General features: G+C 44.7%; 1 long non-coding RNA gene across 1 annotated transcript in view; it reads left to right on the top strand.

Moving 5' to 3' along the window:
• The first annotated feature begins 3,187 nt into the window (after positions 1-3,187).
• Positions 3,188-17,784, top strand: part of LOC135050992 (uncharacterized) — a 77,680-nt gene continuing 63,083 nt past the window's right edge. The window contains exon 1 of the long non-coding RNA XR_010241975.1: positions 3,188-3,356. This is a non-coding gene — a long non-coding RNA (uncharacterized LOC135050992). The remainder of the gene's footprint in view (positions 3,357-17,784) is intronic.

Below are 17,784 nucleotides of genomic sequence, written 5' to 3'. Positions count from 1 at the left end.
TGTCTGTGGGGCCTGTTTTGTGTGTTGTCTCCGGGACATTTTAGTAAAAACTAATTCTAATATCCCTAAGAAAAATGTACGATCTACCTTTCTGGACAACAGCAGAGTGGGTTGTTTTAAGTGCACCTGTGTCACGTGCCAGTTCATGTTGACGGGTGACACTTTTTTTCATCCCCACTCTGGTAAGATCTACAAAATTAGACATTATTTCAATTGTAGTTCAACATACGTGATTTATCAGATTTTGTGTCCTTGCGGCCTATGTTATATAGGTAAGACAATCTGTAAATTCAAGGAACATATGGGGCAACATAGGGCTGCCATTAGAGCGGCGTTGCAAACGGGCAAAAGCGACCAACAGTTCGCTAGACATTTCTGTGAATTCAAACATCCTCTAAGTACATTGCGCTACAGGATGATTGATACGGTACTTGAAAATATCCGGGGTGGTAAGGTAATAGGAGCCTTCAGTTATTGAGGCGTGAGGCACAATGGATTCATCGACTAGATGTAATAAGCTCTAGAGGTCTTAATGAAAATGTGTCATATGCAGCATTGAGATAAAAATGCTATTCCCCCATGTGAGCAAGATACCTCTCGTTTAATAATTGTCTTAACAAAGTAGCCATGTAATAAGAAGAGTATTGTTACAAAGCCACTGCTTTATGGCCCTCATTCCGAGTTGTTCGCTCGTTATTTTTTTGTCGCATCGGAGCGATTAGTCGCTAATGCGCATGCGCAATGTCCGCAGTGCGACTGCGCCAAGTAAATTTGCTATGCAGTTAGGTATTTTACTCACGGCATTACGAGGTTTTTTCTTCGTTCTGGTGATCGTAATGTGATTGACAGGAAGTGGGTGTTTCTGGGCGGAAACTGGTCGTTTTATGGGAAAAACGCGGGAGTGGCCGGAGAAACGGAGGAGTGTCTGGGCGAACGCTGGGTGTGTTTGTGACGTCAAACCAGGAACGACAAGCACTGAACTGATCGCACTGGCAGAGTAAGTCTCGAGCTACTCAGAAACTGCACAGAGAAGTCTTTTCGCAATATTGCGAATCTTTTGTTCACAATTTTAAGAAGCTAAGATTCACTCCCAGTAGGCGGCGGCTTAGCGTGTGCAAAGCTGCTAAAAGCAGCTTGCGAGCGAACAACTCGGAATGAGGGCCAATGTTTTATATTACAAAGTTTCTGCTTTCTATTGTAGGTATCAAGTGAATAGTAGCGCTCTAATGTTTATTTAAGCACTAAAGTGTTCCTCTGCATTGTTTTTAGTAACTATGGTGACGGTTCTCACAGCTGAGTTGTCGCTTCCAGATGACATCAGCACTGAGCGACGTGGGGGCGGGTGTTTGGTCCCGAGCCGCATGTCTGCAGTTCACATGGTGTTGTGCCGCTATAAAGGTACTTGTGTGTTTTTGTATTTCATCCTGACGAAAATATGTAAATATATTGAAACGTTGATCAGCAGACTGTGGTCCACATCATTCATTCATACAGAAAAGCTGAGTGCCGCGCTGCCGAGACTGTATTTGCATCCATTTAACGAAGGCACTGGCGCACGCTATTTCTTTTAACTATGGAGTGCCAGACCCCCGAGAATGCTTTATTTCTATATTAAAATATATATAAAATGTGGGAAGGGGAATCATAGCATGGGCTTTCTTATATATAAAATGTAGGAAGGGGCAGCATAGCATGGGCTTTCTCTGGCATCAATCTTGTCATGCCCCTTCCCCACAAGGCATGTGTCTTATGTCCCTATTCGAAAATGGGGGGGCGCCAATTCTCTCTCTGGCACAGGGCACCAAAAAGTCTACTTATGGCTCTGCAATCTGACCCTGGTCTCAGACACAACTGCAAAAGATGCAAGGAAGGCCGGAATTGCATACAATCAGGCCCTATGAGGGGGGATCCCATCCCCTGAACAGACCCCACCCCCTCATCAGACCACACCCCCATTAGGGCTGCTTCCATACATTTCCTAGGCTGGTTTTTCATCCCAACCCACCCATACCTGTCCCCCTTGTGACAACTTGCAGCCTGGGCTCCTCCATGGGAGCCATGCTAGCTGAACCTGCCAGAAGTACCTGGCCTGGGGCCAGAGTTTCTGTGATGGAGCAGCAGCGCAGGAGTCCAGAGGACTGCCTAGTGCTTCTGATCAATTTTACAGTAAGGAAAAATAATATAATATAATAAAGCTTGGGCTTCTGGCACCAAAACCAAACCGAGCAAGCCTGAGCTGAAGACTGAGTATAGGGGAAAAGGACCAGAGTATCCTGGGATGCTTAAAGCTTTAACTGTTTGGTGCCTGGTCCTTACCACCACCTATACCCCATTGTCTCCCTGTGGATCCTATGGAAACCTGAAAAAGAAAGAAAGCATGTATTTAGCTATTAAAAAAAAAAAAAGATAATTAGCAGCATCAGAACTGTACCATGGAGCAATAGGCCTAATTCAGCATGAGTTGTAGTTTTGTAAATATTCACAAAACTACAACTCTTTCCACTAACATGCGGGGGGAAGGGCACCCTGTTTAGTATAGGTAATATTTTTATATTGTTATAGTCTGTATGAAAATCTGAAAGCAAAACATAGGTTTTGCCTTGATAATAAGTGAGGTATCATGTTTGTCATATGTGTCATGTAGAAATCAGAGGGTGGTATGTCACCATGACTAGTAGATATCTTATGTGGGGCAGAGTGATGGCGTTATCACATCTCTGTACACATGCTTGTAACAGAATGAAACTGACATTGAAGTAAAACAATGGGGAATGTGTTTTGTATTTGTTTTAATGTGTGTCTGTAACACATAGTGGACACATGTGAACCATGATGAGACAGTAATAGCAGTACCATGCGGAGTAAAGCTTAATAAATATCAGTAGGGTATCTTCCCTGCGTTCATTGTAATTTTACTAAGACAGCGAGGGATGCAAACATGTTTCAGTGCTTAGGTCTGCTTTGATGATTGACCATCGATTTTCTGAGCATCATGTATGATGAAGGGTGCCACTCAGATGAATTGCAGCTATGAAGGAAATCCACTGATAAGGCATAAAATTAAAACTACTGACAGGTGAAGTGAATTATATTGATTATCTCATTGTTATGGCACCTGTCAAGGGTTGGGATATATTAGGCAGCAACTGAACACTCAGTTCTTGATGTTTATGTGTTGGAAGCACGAAAAATGGGCAAGCATAAAGCGACTGGATCAGAGCATTTTCAAAGCGGCAGGCACCCTGGAGGTCCAGAACAGGAATATTCTTTTTCATGTCAAACCCCAGACCAACCAAAGATTGTTTAAATTTACACAGGAGACCCAGAACGAGACTATCCTTTTTAACCACCTACCGGTAAGGAACAAAAGCAGGACGCCACTGATTTTATATATACATATATATATATATATATATTTATTTATTTATTCTACCAGCCAAAGAACTTTAGACTTGCATCTAGCTATATATTGTATATATTGCTGGCTATCTACCCAAATTCTTTTATAGGAGTCATTATTATATGTAAAGCATGTTATATTCATGTATTGCCGTATAAACCAGTAACTAATGTTTGCCTAAACAATTATTATTCTAAAATAATAAAGTATATACATTCTTTTATATTAAAATAAAGAAACAACTTGTTTCTGTTCGTATAGATATATTTTTAATTAAATACTAGCCATCACATATTTTTACTCAGCGCTTCCAACACCCAGTATTTTATCCCACTTCAGAGGGGAGACCCTCTTATATCTTGGTTTAAGCAGCAGAGTAATATATTAGAACAGCGCAGTCAAGAATTACAACCGTTTGATAAAACATATATATGCTGAGTATTTCTAATCTTGTTTAATATCACTCTCTTGAAATGCATGCTGTTTTTGATCTCGTCACTTGTATGCACCAATAAACTAATTCTATAGCACTATCTTTAATGATGCATAAAAATTAAACATATGTTTGTTGCTCAATCACAGCCAAACCGTTGAATCAATTTACTTGACAATTGGCAAAAGAATAGTTTAGATGCTGGGTTAGACCATAGGCTATGGCCAGAATGTAATGGGAGCCGATAATGCTGCCCAGAAAATTAACGCACCACATCCGACATTACAGATGCGTGTCTATTTCCTGAAACTTGGGCAATGTAATGGCATGTGTCTATTTCCCATTTTCACCTTCTCGGATCCGAGGTGTTGCGGTATTTAGACTAGAAAATGACCAATATTTTTTGGTTTAGTTTTTTGGCCTGGCTTTGAATCAGACGGTCCATTGTTGAGCTACACAGGAGGAGTTAAACCATTGGACTTCTGTACTTGCTACTGACTTCTTTATATACCACTGACTCTGTATATATATCAAATTTACCAAGCAGGGAGAAGAGGAATTTTTCAGATCTTTATTGGATTCAGTTTCGGACTGTGGCGCCGTTACGTGTTTATGTCCATTCTACTGGGAAGTGGGTCTCTCTAGACTCTCTCCTTTGGTCGGATTTAGACCTGGTCAGTTAATATCTAATGACCCCAGAAGCGGTATATATCTTTTGATATGTATGGTCCCAAAGAATAATATAGACCATAAGGACCTCGAGCAGTTCATATTTTAGATTCAGTCTTTTGAGCCACTCAATGGCTTCTTACAAGCTCAATTGAAGAATTGACAATCACTAAGACGCTCACCAGCACGTTAATTTTTTAGATATTCCACTTACCCCTGAAGAAGTCCTTTAAGGATGAAACGCGTAGGATTAATCGGTTATTGTACACTACCGGCTTGCTTTGAATATCCTCCTAAGAGCTCACACCGTTAAGGTATAGCCTATTAAGCCATTCCAGTATAACACCTAAGCAATCTGATGTGCATATAATTGATCACATTTTTATGTATTTTAATACCATTATATTAAAAAAGACTTTGTATTTTAATACCATTGTGTTAAAAAAGACTTTGTATTAAAAATCTTTTCAACCGAAAAATCTGTGATATTAACTGGTTGTATTCTCTGTTGGGTGAATATTTCTTCTGGTGAGTGGGTTTCTCTGTAGGCCCCATACGGGAAGTCACAGAGTGAAAAAAACCCAAGATGAACTTCAATTACGGTTTCTGAATTGATTAACTGTCAATCAACATATAATATAGTGCACTCTGTCTTTTGTTGTGTGTGTGTATATATATATATATATATATATATACATATATATATTTATTTTTAAACGGCTGTCATTCTAAACATATAAAATTAGTGCTAAAAATAATACAGTTTAGGAGACAACAAATAGGTTGAACTCGATGCACAAATTGTCTTTTTTTCAACCTCAGAAACTATGTTAGGACACACAAGCATCTTATGCTGATTTAAAGGGTATGTGACATGGCTATATAAACATAGTAACATGGTTGGTGAGGTTGAAAAAAGGCCGGTAGTCCATCGAGTCCAACCTGAAATATATTATACTCCCTATTCTATTCTGGTTAAAGGCAATTTCCTTGGTTATTTTTTTCTGCTAGAAATTTATCTAACCCATTTTTAAATGCATTGACTGAGTCCGCCATTACAATTCCATATTTGTATTGCCCTTACAGTGAAGAATCCCTTCCTGTGCTGAGTATGAAATGTCCTCTCCTCAAGCCTTAGTGGGTGTCCACGCATTTTGTGTAGAGGTCTCATAATAAACAAATCACCTGATAACTCCGCATATATTGCCCCTTTATATATTTGTAAATATTAATCTGGGTCGTCTCATTTCTAATGTAAACATATCTAACCTAGAAAGCATCTCCTCATAGTCCAGTGTCTCCAACCCCTTAATTAATCTGGTAGCTCGCCTCTGAACCTTTTCAAGTTCTAACATGTCTATTTTATAGTGTTGTGCCCAGAACTGTACACAATACTTAAGGTGCGGTCGCACCAATGATTTATACTGTGGCAGGATTGCACTCTCATCCCTTGTCTCAATTCCCCTTTTACTGAATGCTAATACCTTATTTGCCTTTGTTGCTGCACTTTGACATTGTGTAATGCTGCTAAATTTTTATCAATTAACACCCCCAAATCCTTTACTAATACAGTTTTCCCCATATTTTCCCCATTTAATTGGTAATTTGCATGTTTATTCTTAGTCCCAAAGTGCATAACTTTACATTTTTCCACATTAAACCTCATGTGGCAATGTCGGAGAAAGTCCATATATAACTAGACCATGTCAGTTAAGTGGTTAAGGCCATGTGTGCCCAGATTCTCCATGCATGGTAAACAGTTGTGTGTATATATATATCTATATATCTATATATATCTATATATCTATATCTATCTATCTATATATATATATATATATATATATATACAAACAAATATAAAACCACAGCACTCGCCACCCCAGAAGCGGGGTGCAATGTCTGCACTCACCACTCATAGGGTGGGGTGCATGTTCCCCATGGCCACCTACTTAAATATATACAAACAGAAAGTTCAGCACTCACCAAAGCAAGCTCACTTATCTTCACAACATCAATAAATAAATGATGGGGGTTTAGTAACCCCCCCATCATTTATTTATTGATGTTGTGAAGATAAGTGAGCTTGCTTTGGTGAGTGCTGAATTTTCTGTTTGTATATATATATATATATATATACATCCACAATTGGGGCAGCACTCCAATTAAATCTGCATCTGCTCTGGTGCCCTCCTAGAAGCCCGCATGGGCCCACAACATACTACCCGGTAAGGCGGCACTCAGAAGTCAATCACGTCTAAAGGCAGAATATTACAAATCTTCTGCCTTTAGACGTGATTGACTTCTGAGTGCCGCCTTACCGGGTAGTATATATATATATATATATATATATATATATAAATTGAATGCTTTGTAAATGATCAGAGCAGTAGCTGCTTACCACATCTATGCTGAATACATGCAGAACAGAGGAAAGGTCTATTTGGTACATATTTTCCCCATTTCTCTATCGTCCTAAGTGGATGCTGGGGTTCCTGAAAGGACCATGGGGAATAGCGGCTCCGCAGGAGACAGGGCACAAAAGTAAAGCTTTTACAGGTCAGGTGGTGTGTACTGGCTCCTCCCCCTATGACCCTCCTCCAGACTCCAGTTAGATTTTTGTGCCCGGCCGAGAAGGGTGCAATTCTAGGTGGCTCTCATAAAGAGCTGCTTAGAGAGTTTAGCTTAGGTTTTTTATTTTACAGTGATTCCTGCTGGCAACAGGATCACTGCAACGAGGGACAGAGGTGAGAAGAAGTGAACTCACCTGCGTGCAGGATGGATTGGCTTCTTGGCTACTGGACATGAAGCTCCAGAGGGACGATCACAGGTACAGCCTGGATGGTCACCGGAGCCACGCCGCCGGCCCCCTCACAGATGCTGAAGCAAGAAGAGGTCCAGAATCGGCGGCTGAAGACTCCTGCAGTCTTCTTAAGGTAGCGCACAGCACTGCAGCTGTGCGCCATTTTCCTCTCAGCACACTTCACACGGCAGTCACTGAGGGTGCAGGGCGCTGGGGGGGGGCGCCCTGGGAGGCAAATGTAAACCTTTAAAAAGGCTAAAAATACCTCACATATAGCCCCAGAGGCTATATGGAGATATTTACCCCTGCCTAAATGTACTAAATAGCGGGAGACGAGCCCGCCGGAAAAGGGGCGGGGCCTATCTCCTCAGCACACGGCGCCATTTTCTGTCACAGCTCCGCTGGTCAGGAAGGCTCCCAGGTCTCTCCCCTGCACTGCACTACAGAAACAGGGTATAACAGAGAGGGGGGGCAAAATAAATGGCAATATATTAATATAAAAGCAGCTATAAGGGAGCACTTAATCATAAGGCTATCCCTGTCATATATAGCGCTTTTTGGTGTGTGCTGGCAGACTCTCCCTCTGTCTCCCCAAAGGGCTAGTGGGTCCTGTCTTCGTATAGAGCATTCCCTGTGTGTCTGCTGTGTGTCGGTACGTGTGTGTCGACATGTATGAGGACGTTATTGGTGTGGAGGCGGAGCAATTGCCAAATATGAGGATGTCACCTTCTAGGGGGTCGACACCAGAATGGATGCCTTTATTTGTGGAATTACGGGATAGCGTCAACTCGCTTAAGCAGTCGTTTGCCGACATGAGGCGGCCGGACACTCACTTAGTGCCTGTCCAGGCGCCTCAAACACCGTCAGGGGCTGTAAAACGCCCCTTGCCTCAGTCGGTCGACACAGACCCAGACACAGGCACTGATTCCGGTAGTGAAGGTGATGAATCAACCGTATTTTCCAAAAGGGCCACACGTTATATGATTTTGGCAATAAAGGAGATGTTACATTTAGCTGATACTACAGGTACCACTAAACAGGGTATTATGTGGGGTGTGAAAAAACTACCAGTAGTTTTTACCGAATCAGAAGAATTAAATGACGTGTGTGATGAAGCGTGGGGTGCCCCGATAAAAAACTGCTAATTTCAAAGAAGTTATTGGCTTTATACCCTTTCCCGCCAGAGGTTAGGGAGCGCTGGGAAACACCTCCTAGGGTGGACAAAGCGCTAACACGCTCATCAAAACAAGTGGCGTTACCCTCTCCTGAGACGGCCGCACTTAAAGATCCATCAGATAGGAGGATGGAAAATATCCAAAAAGGTATATACACACATGCAGGTGTTATACTACGACCAGCTATTGCGACTGCCTGGATGTGCAGTGCTGGGGTAGTTTGGTCAGAGTCCCTGATCGAAAATATTGATACCCTGGACAGGGACAATATTTTACTGTCGTTAGAACAAATAAAGGATGCATTTCTTTATATGCGTGATGCACAGAGAGATATCTGCACACTGGCATCACGGGTAAGTGCTATGTCCATTTCGGCCAGAAGAGCTTTATGGACACGACAGTGGACAGGCGATGCGTAGAGGAGTTATTTGGGGTCGGTCTATCGGATTTGGTGGCCACGGCTACGGCCGGGAAATCCACCTTTCTACCTCAAGTCACTCCCCAACAGAAAAAGGCACCGACCTTTCAATCGCAGCCTTTTCGTTCCTTTAAAAATAAGAGAGCAAAGGGCTATTCATATCTGCCACGAGGCAGAGGACGAGGGAAGAGACAGCAACAGGCAGCTCCTTCCCAAGAACAGAAGCCCTCCCCGGTTTCTACAAAAGCCTCAGCATGACGCTGGGGCTTCGCAAGCGGACTCGGAGGCGGTAGGCGGTCGTCTCAAGAATTACAGCGCGCAGTGGGCTCACTCGCAGGTAAATCCCTGGATCCTGCAGATAATATCTCAGGGGTACAGGTTGAAATTAGAGACAGAGCCACCTCGCCGTTTCCTGAAGTCTGCTTTACCAACGTCCCCCTCAGAAAGGGAGACGGTTTTGGAAGCCATTCACAAGCTGTATTCTCAGCAGGTGATAGTCAAGGTACCTCTTCTACAACAAGGGAAGGGGTATTATTCCACTCTTTTTGTGGTACCGAAGCCGGATGGCTCGGTAAGGCCTATTCTAAATCTGAAGTCCTTGAACCTGTACATAAAGAAGTTCAAGTTCAAGATGGAGTCACTCAGAGCAGTGATAGCGAACCTGGAAGAAGGGGACTTTATGGTATCCTTGGACATCAAGGATGCGTATCTCCACGTTCCAATTACCCCTCACACAGGGGTACCTCAGGTTCGTTGTACAAAACTGTCACTATCAGTTTCAGACGCTGCCGTTTGGTTTGTCCACGGCACCTCGGGTCTTTACAAAGGTAATGGCCGAGATAATATTTCTTCTTCGAAGAAAAGGCGTATTAATTATCCCATACTTGGACGATCTCCTAATAAGGGCAAGGTCCAGAGAACAGCTAGAGATGGGTTTAGCACTATCTCAAGAGGTGCTAAAGCAGCACGGATGGATTCTGAATATTCCAAAATCCCAATTAATGCCGACAACTCGTCTGCTGTTCCTGGGGATGATTCTGGACACAGTTCAGAAAAGGTTTTTCTTCCCGAAGAAAAAGCCAAGGAGTTATCTGACCTGGTCAGGAACCTCCTAAAACCAGGAAAGGTGTCTGTACATCAATGCACAAGAGTCCTGGGAAAAAATGGTAGCTTCTTACGAAGCAATCCCTTTCGGCAGATTCCATGCAAAGGGATCTGTTGGACAAATAGTCAGGGTCGCATCTTCAGATGCACCTGCGGATAACCCTGTCGCCGAGGACAAGGGTATCCCTTCTGTGGTGGTTGCAGGAGGCTCATCTATTGGAGGGCCGCAGATTCGGCATGCAGGATTGGATCCTGGTGACCACGGGTGCCAGCCAGAGAGGCTGGGGAGCAGTCACACAGGGAAGAAATTTCCAGGGAGTGTGGTCGAGCCTGAAAAAGTCTCTTCACATAAGCATTCTGGAACTAAGAGCAATCTACAATGCTCTAAGCCAGGCGGAACCTCTGCTTCAAGGAAGACCGGTGTTGATCCAGTCGGACAACATCACGGCAGTCGCCCATGTAAACAGACAGGGCGGCACAAGAAGCAGGAGGGCAATGGCAGAAGCTGCCAGGATCCTTCGCTGGGCGGAGAATCACGTGATAGCACTGTCAGCAGTATTCATCCCGGGCGTGGACAACTGGGAAGCAGACTTCCTCAGCAGACACGACCTTCACCCGGGAGAGTGGAGACTTCATCCAGAAGTTTTCCACATGCTATTAAACCGTTGGGTAAAACCAATGGTGGACATGATGGCGTCTCGCCTCAACAAAACACTGGACAGGTATTGCGCCAGGTCAAGAGATCCGCAGGCAATAGCTGTGGACGCGCTGGTAACATCTTGGGTGTACCAGTCGGTATATGTGTTTCCTCCTCTGCCTCTCATACCAAAGGTATTGAGGATTATACGGCAAAGTGGAGTAAGACTAGTGGCTCCGGATTGGCCAAGAAGGACTTGGTACCCGGAACTTCAAGAGATGGTCACGGACGCTCCGTGGCCTCTACTTCTGAGAAGGGACCTGCTTCAGCAGGGTACTTGTCTTTTTCAAGACTTACCGCGGCTGCGTTTGACGGCATGGCGTTTTGAATGCCAGATCCTAAAAGGAAAAGGCATTCCAGAAGAAGTCATTCCTACCTTGATAAAGGCAAGGAAGGAAGTCACCGCGAAGCATTATCGCCGTATTTGGCGAAAATATGTTGCGTGGTGCGAGCAGCGGAGTGCTCCGATGGAGGAATTTCAACTGGGTCGTTTTCCTACATTTCCTGCAATCAGGATTGTCTATGGGTCTCAAATTGGGATCTATTAAGGTTCAAATTTCGGCCCTATCAATATTCTTCCAAAAAGAATTGGCCTCAGTCCCTGAGGTCCAGATTTTTATCAAAGGAGTACTGCATATACAGCCTCCTGTGGTGCCTAAGGTGGCACCGTGGGATCTAAATGTAGTTTTAGATTTCCTCAAATCAAATTGGTTTGAACCACTAAAGAAGGTGGATTTGAAATATCTCACATGGAAAGTGACTATGTTACTGGCCCTGGCTTCGGCCGGGAGAGTATCTGAACTGGCGGCTTTGTTTTATAAAAGCCCTTATTTAATTTTCCATTCGACATAGGGCAGAGCTGCGGACGCGTCCGCATTTTCTCCCTAAGGTGGTATCAGCGTTTCACCTGAACCAGCCTATTGTAGTGCCTGCGGCTACAGACGACTTGAAGGACTCCAAGTTGTTGGACGTTGTCAGAGCCTTAAAAATATACATTTAAAGGACGGCTGGAGTCAGAAAATCTGACTCGCTGTTTATACTGTATGCACCCAACAAGTTGGGTGCACCTGCTTCTAAGCAGTCGATTGCTCGTTGGATTTGTAACAAAATTCAACTTGTACATTCTGTGGCAGGCCTGCCACAGCCTAAATCTGTTAAGGCCCATTCCGCAAGGAAGGTGGGCTCATCTTGGGCGGCTGCCCGAGGGGTCTCGGCATTACTACTCTGCCGAGCAGCTACGTGGTCAGGGGAGAACACGTTTGTAAATTTTTACAAATTTGATACCCTGGCAAAGGAGGACCTGGAGTTCTCTCATTCGGTGCTGCAGAGTCATCCGCACTCTCCCGCCCGTTTGGGAGCTTTGGTATAATCCCCATGGTCCTTTCAGGAACCCCAGCATCCACTTAGGACGATAGAGAAAATAAGAATTTACTTACCGATAATTCTATTTCTCGGAGTCCGTAGTGGATGCTGGGCGCCCATCCCAAGTGCGGATTATCTGCAATACTTGTACATAGTTATTGTTAACTAATTCGGGTTATTGTTTAGGAAGCCATCTTTCAGAGGCTCCTCTGTTATCATACTGTTAACTGGGTTTAGATCACAAGTTGTACGGTGTGATTGGTGTGGCTGGTATGAGTCTTACCCGGGATTCAAAATCCTCCCTTATTGTGTACGCTCGTCCGGGCACAGTACCTAACTGGAGTCTGGAGGAGGGTCATAGGGGGAGGAGCCAGTACACACCACCTGACCTGTAAAAGCTTTACTTTTGTGCCCTGTCTCCTGCGGAGCCGCTATTCCCCATGGTCCTTTCAGGAACCCCAGCATCCACTACGGACTCCGAGAAATAGAATTATCGGTAAGTAAATTCTTATTTTGGAGCATCCAGACCATAATAGCAGTTTAGCAGATTTGTAATGGTCAGACTTAATGGGCCCAGATCCTCCCACTGTACATTGTTATGTTGAGAAAGGACTTGCATTAAAGGTCTGTCTTATTGAAGATATGCCTAATAGCCAAAGGACATGACTTGTACAGGCCTGGTTCAGTTTATGCACATTTTATTTTATTTTGATATGGTTACTCTCCTTTTTTTCTCTTTAATTGCACTATGGCAGTGGTTCTCAGGCTCAACCATCAAGTTTTTCCAGCAGGTCATATTTGGCAGTTTTTCATCTGTAGAAGCAGGTGGGATCATTACTGACAATTACTCCCCAGCACAGGATTACAGAAATCCACAAAACATGACCTGTTGTTGGTACTTGAGAACTGGAGTAGTGAACTCGTGGTCTATTGCAAAATCAGGCATTTGGAAATAGACCCTCTGTATTATATAATAGTGATGAGCGGGTTCGGTTTCCGGGAAACCGAACCCCCCCGAACTTCACCCTTTTTACACGGGTCCGAGCCATACTCGGATTCTCCCGTATGGCTCGGTTAACCCGAGCGCGCCCGAACGTCATCATCCCGCTGTCGGATTCTCGCGAGATTCGGATTCTATATACGCAGCCGCGCGTCGCCGCCATTTTCACACGTGCATTGAGATTGATAGGGAGAGGACGTGGCTGGCGTCCTCTCCGTTTATATATGAGACAGTTGATCTGATTGCTTTGCTTGTTTATTTTACTATTGTGGGGAGGATTGGGGAGCAGCTGTTAGGAGGAGTACAGTGCAGAGTTTTGCTGATAGTGACCACCAGCTTTTTATCCGTTCTCTGCCTGAAAAAAACGCTCCATACCATATCTGTGCTCAGTGTGCTGCATGATATATCTGTGCTGAGTGCTCACACTGCTTAATTGTGGGGACTGGGGAGCAGCTATAGCAGGAGTACAGTGCAGAGTTTTGCTGACAGTGACCACCAGTATACGTTTGTCTGCCTGAAAAACACTCCTGTGGCTTTTTTTTTTATACTAGTAGTTTAGCAGTCTGCTGACAGTGTCCACCAGGTCCATTATACTGTATATAGCAGTACGGTAGGCCACTGCTGTACCTACCTCTGTGTTGTCACTCGTCATCCATAAAGTATACTATCCATCCATCTACATTGTATACCTGTAGTGGCTTTTTTTTATACTAGTAGTTTAGCAGTCTGCTGACAGCGTCCACCAGGTCCATTATGCTGTATATAGCAGTACGGTAGGCCACTGCTGTACCTACCTCTGTGTCGTCACTCGTCATCCATAAAGTATACTATCCATCCATCTACATTGTATACCTGTGGTGGCTTTTTTTTATACTAGTAGTTTAGCAGTCTGCTGACAGCGTCCACCAGGTCCATTATACTGTATATAGCAGTACGGTAGGCCACTGCTGTACCTACCTCTGTGTCGTCACTCGTCATCCATAAAGTATACTATCCATCCATCTACATTGTATACCTGTGGTGGCTTTTTTTTATACTAGTAGTTTAGCAGTCTGCTGACAGCGTTCACCAGGTCCATTATACTGTATATAGCAGTACGGTAGGCCACTGCTGTACCTACCTCTGTGTCGTCACTCGTCATCCATAAAGTATACTATCCAGCCATCTACATTGTATACCTGTGGTGGCTTTTTTTTATACTAGTAGTTTAGCAGTCTGCTGACAGCGTCCACCAGGTCCATTATACTGTATATAGCAGTACGGTAGGCCACTGCTGTACCTACCTCTGTGTCGTCACTCGTCATCCATAAAGTATACTATCCATCCATCTACATTGTATACCTGTGGTGGCTTTTTTTTTTATACTAGTAGTTTAGCAGTCTGCTGACAGTGTCCACCAGGTCCATTATACTGTATATAGCAGTACGGTAGGCCACTGCTGTACCTACCTCTGTGTCGTCACTCGTCATCCATAAAGTATACTATCCATCCATCTACATTGTATACCTGTGGTGGCTTTTTTTTTATACTAGTAGTTTAGCAGTCTGCTGACAGCGTCCACCAGGTCCATTATACTGTATATAGCAGTACGGTAGGCCACTGCTGTACCTACCTCTGTGTCGTCACTCGTCATCCATAAAGTATACTATCCATCCATCTACATTGTATACCCGTGGTGGCTTTTTTTTTAATACTAGTAGTTTAGCAGTCTGCTGACAGTGTCCACCAGGTCCATTATACTGTATATAGCAGTACGGTAGGCCACTGCTGTACCTACCTCTGTGTCGTCACTCATCATCCATAAAGTATACTATCCATCCATCTACATTGTATACCTGTGGTGGCTTTTTTTTTATACTAGTAGTTTAGCAGTCTGCTGACAGCGTCCACCAGGTCCATTATACTGTATATAGCAGTACGGTAGGCCACTGCTGTACCTACCTCTGTGTCGTCACTCGTCATCCATAAAGTATACTATCCATCCATCTACATTGTATACCTGTGGTGCCTTTTAGTTGTGCGCATTAAAATATGGAGAACAAAAATGTGGAGGTTAAAAAAATAGGGAAAGATCAAGATCCACTTCCACCTCGTGCTGAAGCTGCTGCCACTAGTCATGGCCGAGACGATGAAATGCCATCAACGTCGTCTGCCAAGGCCGATGCCCAATGTCATAGTACAGAGCATGTAAAATCCAAAACACAAAAGTTCAGTAAAATTACCCAAAAATCAAAATTAAAAGCGTCTGAGGAGAAGCGTAAACTTGCCAATATGCCATTTACGACACGGAGTGGCAAGGAACGGCTGAGGCCCTGGCCTATGTTCATGGCTAGTGGTTCAGCTTCACATGAGGATGGAAGCACTCATCCTCTCGCTAGAAAAAAGAAAAGACTTAAGCTGGCAAAAGCACAGCAAAGAACTGTGCGTTCTTCGAAATCACAAATCCCCAAGGAGAGTCTAATTGTGTCGGTTGCGATGCCTGACCTTCCCAACACTGGACGGGAAGAGCTTGCGCCTTCCACCATTTGCACGCCCCCTGCAAGTGCTGGAAGGGGCACCCGCAGTCCAGTTCCTGATAGTCAAATTGAAGATGTCAGTGTTGAAGTACACCAGGATGAGGATATGGGTGTTGCTGGCGCTGGGGAGGAAATTGACAAGGAGGATTCTGATGGTGAGGTGGTTTGTTTAAGTCAGGCACCCGGGGAGACACCTGTTGTCCGTGGGACGAATATGGCCATTGACATGCCTGGTCAAAATACAAAAAAAATCAGCTCTTCGGTGTGGAATTATTTCAACACAAATGCGGACAACAGGTGTCAAGCCGTGTGTTGCCTTTGTCAAGCTGTAATAAGTAGGGGTAAGGACGTTAACCACCTCGGAACATCCTCCCTTATACGTCACCTGCAGCGCATTCATCATAAGTCAGTGACAAGTTCAAAAACTTTGGGTGACAGCGGAAGCAGTCCACTGACCACTAAATCTGTAACCAAGCTCCTGCAAACCACACCACCAACTCCCTCAGTGTCAATTTCCTCCTTACCCAGGAAAGCCAATAATCCTGCAGGCCATGTCACTGGCAAGTCTGACGAGTCCTCTCCTGCCTGGGATTCCTCCGATGCATCCTTGAGTGTAACGCCTACTGCTGCTGGCGCTGCTGTTGTTGCTGCTGGGAGTCGATCGGCATCCCAGAGGGGAAGTCGGAAGACCACTTGTACTACTTCCAGTAAGCAATTGACTGTCCAACAGTCCTTTGCGAGGAAGATGAAATATCACAGCAGTCATCCTGCTGCAAAGCGGATAACTGAGGCCTTGGCAGCCTGGGTGGTGAGAAACGTGGTTCCGGTATCCATCGTTAATTCAGAGCCAACTATAGACTTGATTGAGGTACTGTGTCCCCGGTACCAAATACCATCTAGGTTCCATTTCTCTAGGCAGGCGATACCGAAAATGCACACAGACCTCAGAAAAAGACTCACCAGTGTCCTAAAAAATGCAGTTGTACCCAATGTCCACTTAACCACGGACATGTGGACAAGTGGAGCAGGGCAGACTCAGGACTATATGACTGTGACAGCCCACTGGGTAGAAGTATTGCCTCCCGCTGCAAGAACAGCAGCGGCGGCACCAGTAGCAGCATCTCGCAAACGCCAACTCGTTCCTAGGCAGGCTACGCTTTGTATCACCGCTTTCCAGAATACGCATACAGCTGAAAACCTCTTACGGCAACTGAGGAAGATCATCGCAAAATGGCTTACCCCAATTGGACTCTCCTGGGGATTTGTGACATCGGACAACGCCAGCAATATTGTGCGTGCATTACATCTGGGCAAATTCCAGCACGTCCCATGTTTTGCACATACCTTGAATTTGGTGGTGCAGAATTATTTAAAAAACGACAGGGGCGTGCAAGAGATGCTGTCGGTGGCCCGAAGAATTGCGGGTCACTTTCGGCATTCAGGCACCGCGTACAGAAGACTGGAGCACCACCAAAAATACCTGAACCTGCCCTGCCATCATCTGAAGCAAGAGGTGGTAACGAGGTGGAATTCAACCCTCTATATTCTTCAGAGGATGGAGGAGCAGCAAAAGGCCATTCAATGCTATACATCTGGCCACGATATAGGCAAAGGAGGTGGAATGCACCTGTCTCAAGCGCAGTGGAGAATGATTTCAACATTGTGCAAGGTTCTGCAACCCTTTGAACTTGCCACACGTGAAGTCAGTTCAGACACTGCCAGCCTGAGTCAGGTCATTCCCCTCATCATGCTTTTGCAGAAGAAGCTGGAGAGATTGAAGGAGGAGCTAAAACAGAGCGATTCCGCTAGGCATGTGGGACTTGTGGATGGAGCCCTTAATTCGCTTAACCAGGATTAACGGGTGGTCAATCTGTTGAAATCAGAGCACTACATTTTGACCACCGTGCTCGATTCTAGATTTAAAACCTACGTTGTATCTCTCTTTCCGGCAGACACAAGTCTGCAGGGGTTCAAAGACCTGCTGGTGAGAAAATTGTCAAGTCAAGCGGAACGTGACCCGTCAACAGCTACTCCTTCACATTCTCCCGCAACTGGGGGTGCGAGGAAAAGGCTAAGAATTCCGAGCCCACCCGCTGGCGGTGATACAGGGCAGTCTGGAGCGAGTGCTGACATCTGGTCCGGACTGAAGGACCTGCCAACGATTACTGACATGTCAAGTACAAACATATATGATACCACTGAACCAGCGC

Source organism: Pseudophryne corroboree, chromosome 2, assembly GCF_028390025.1.
Source record: "Pseudophryne corroboree isolate aPseCor3 chromosome 2, aPseCor3.hap2, whole genome shotgun sequence".
Lineage (NCBI taxonomy): Eukaryota > Metazoa > Chordata > Amphibia > Anura > Myobatrachidae > Pseudophryne > Pseudophryne corroboree.
Note: the sequence above shows the minus strand (reverse complement) of the source record. Positions and strands in the feature narration are given on the sequence as shown.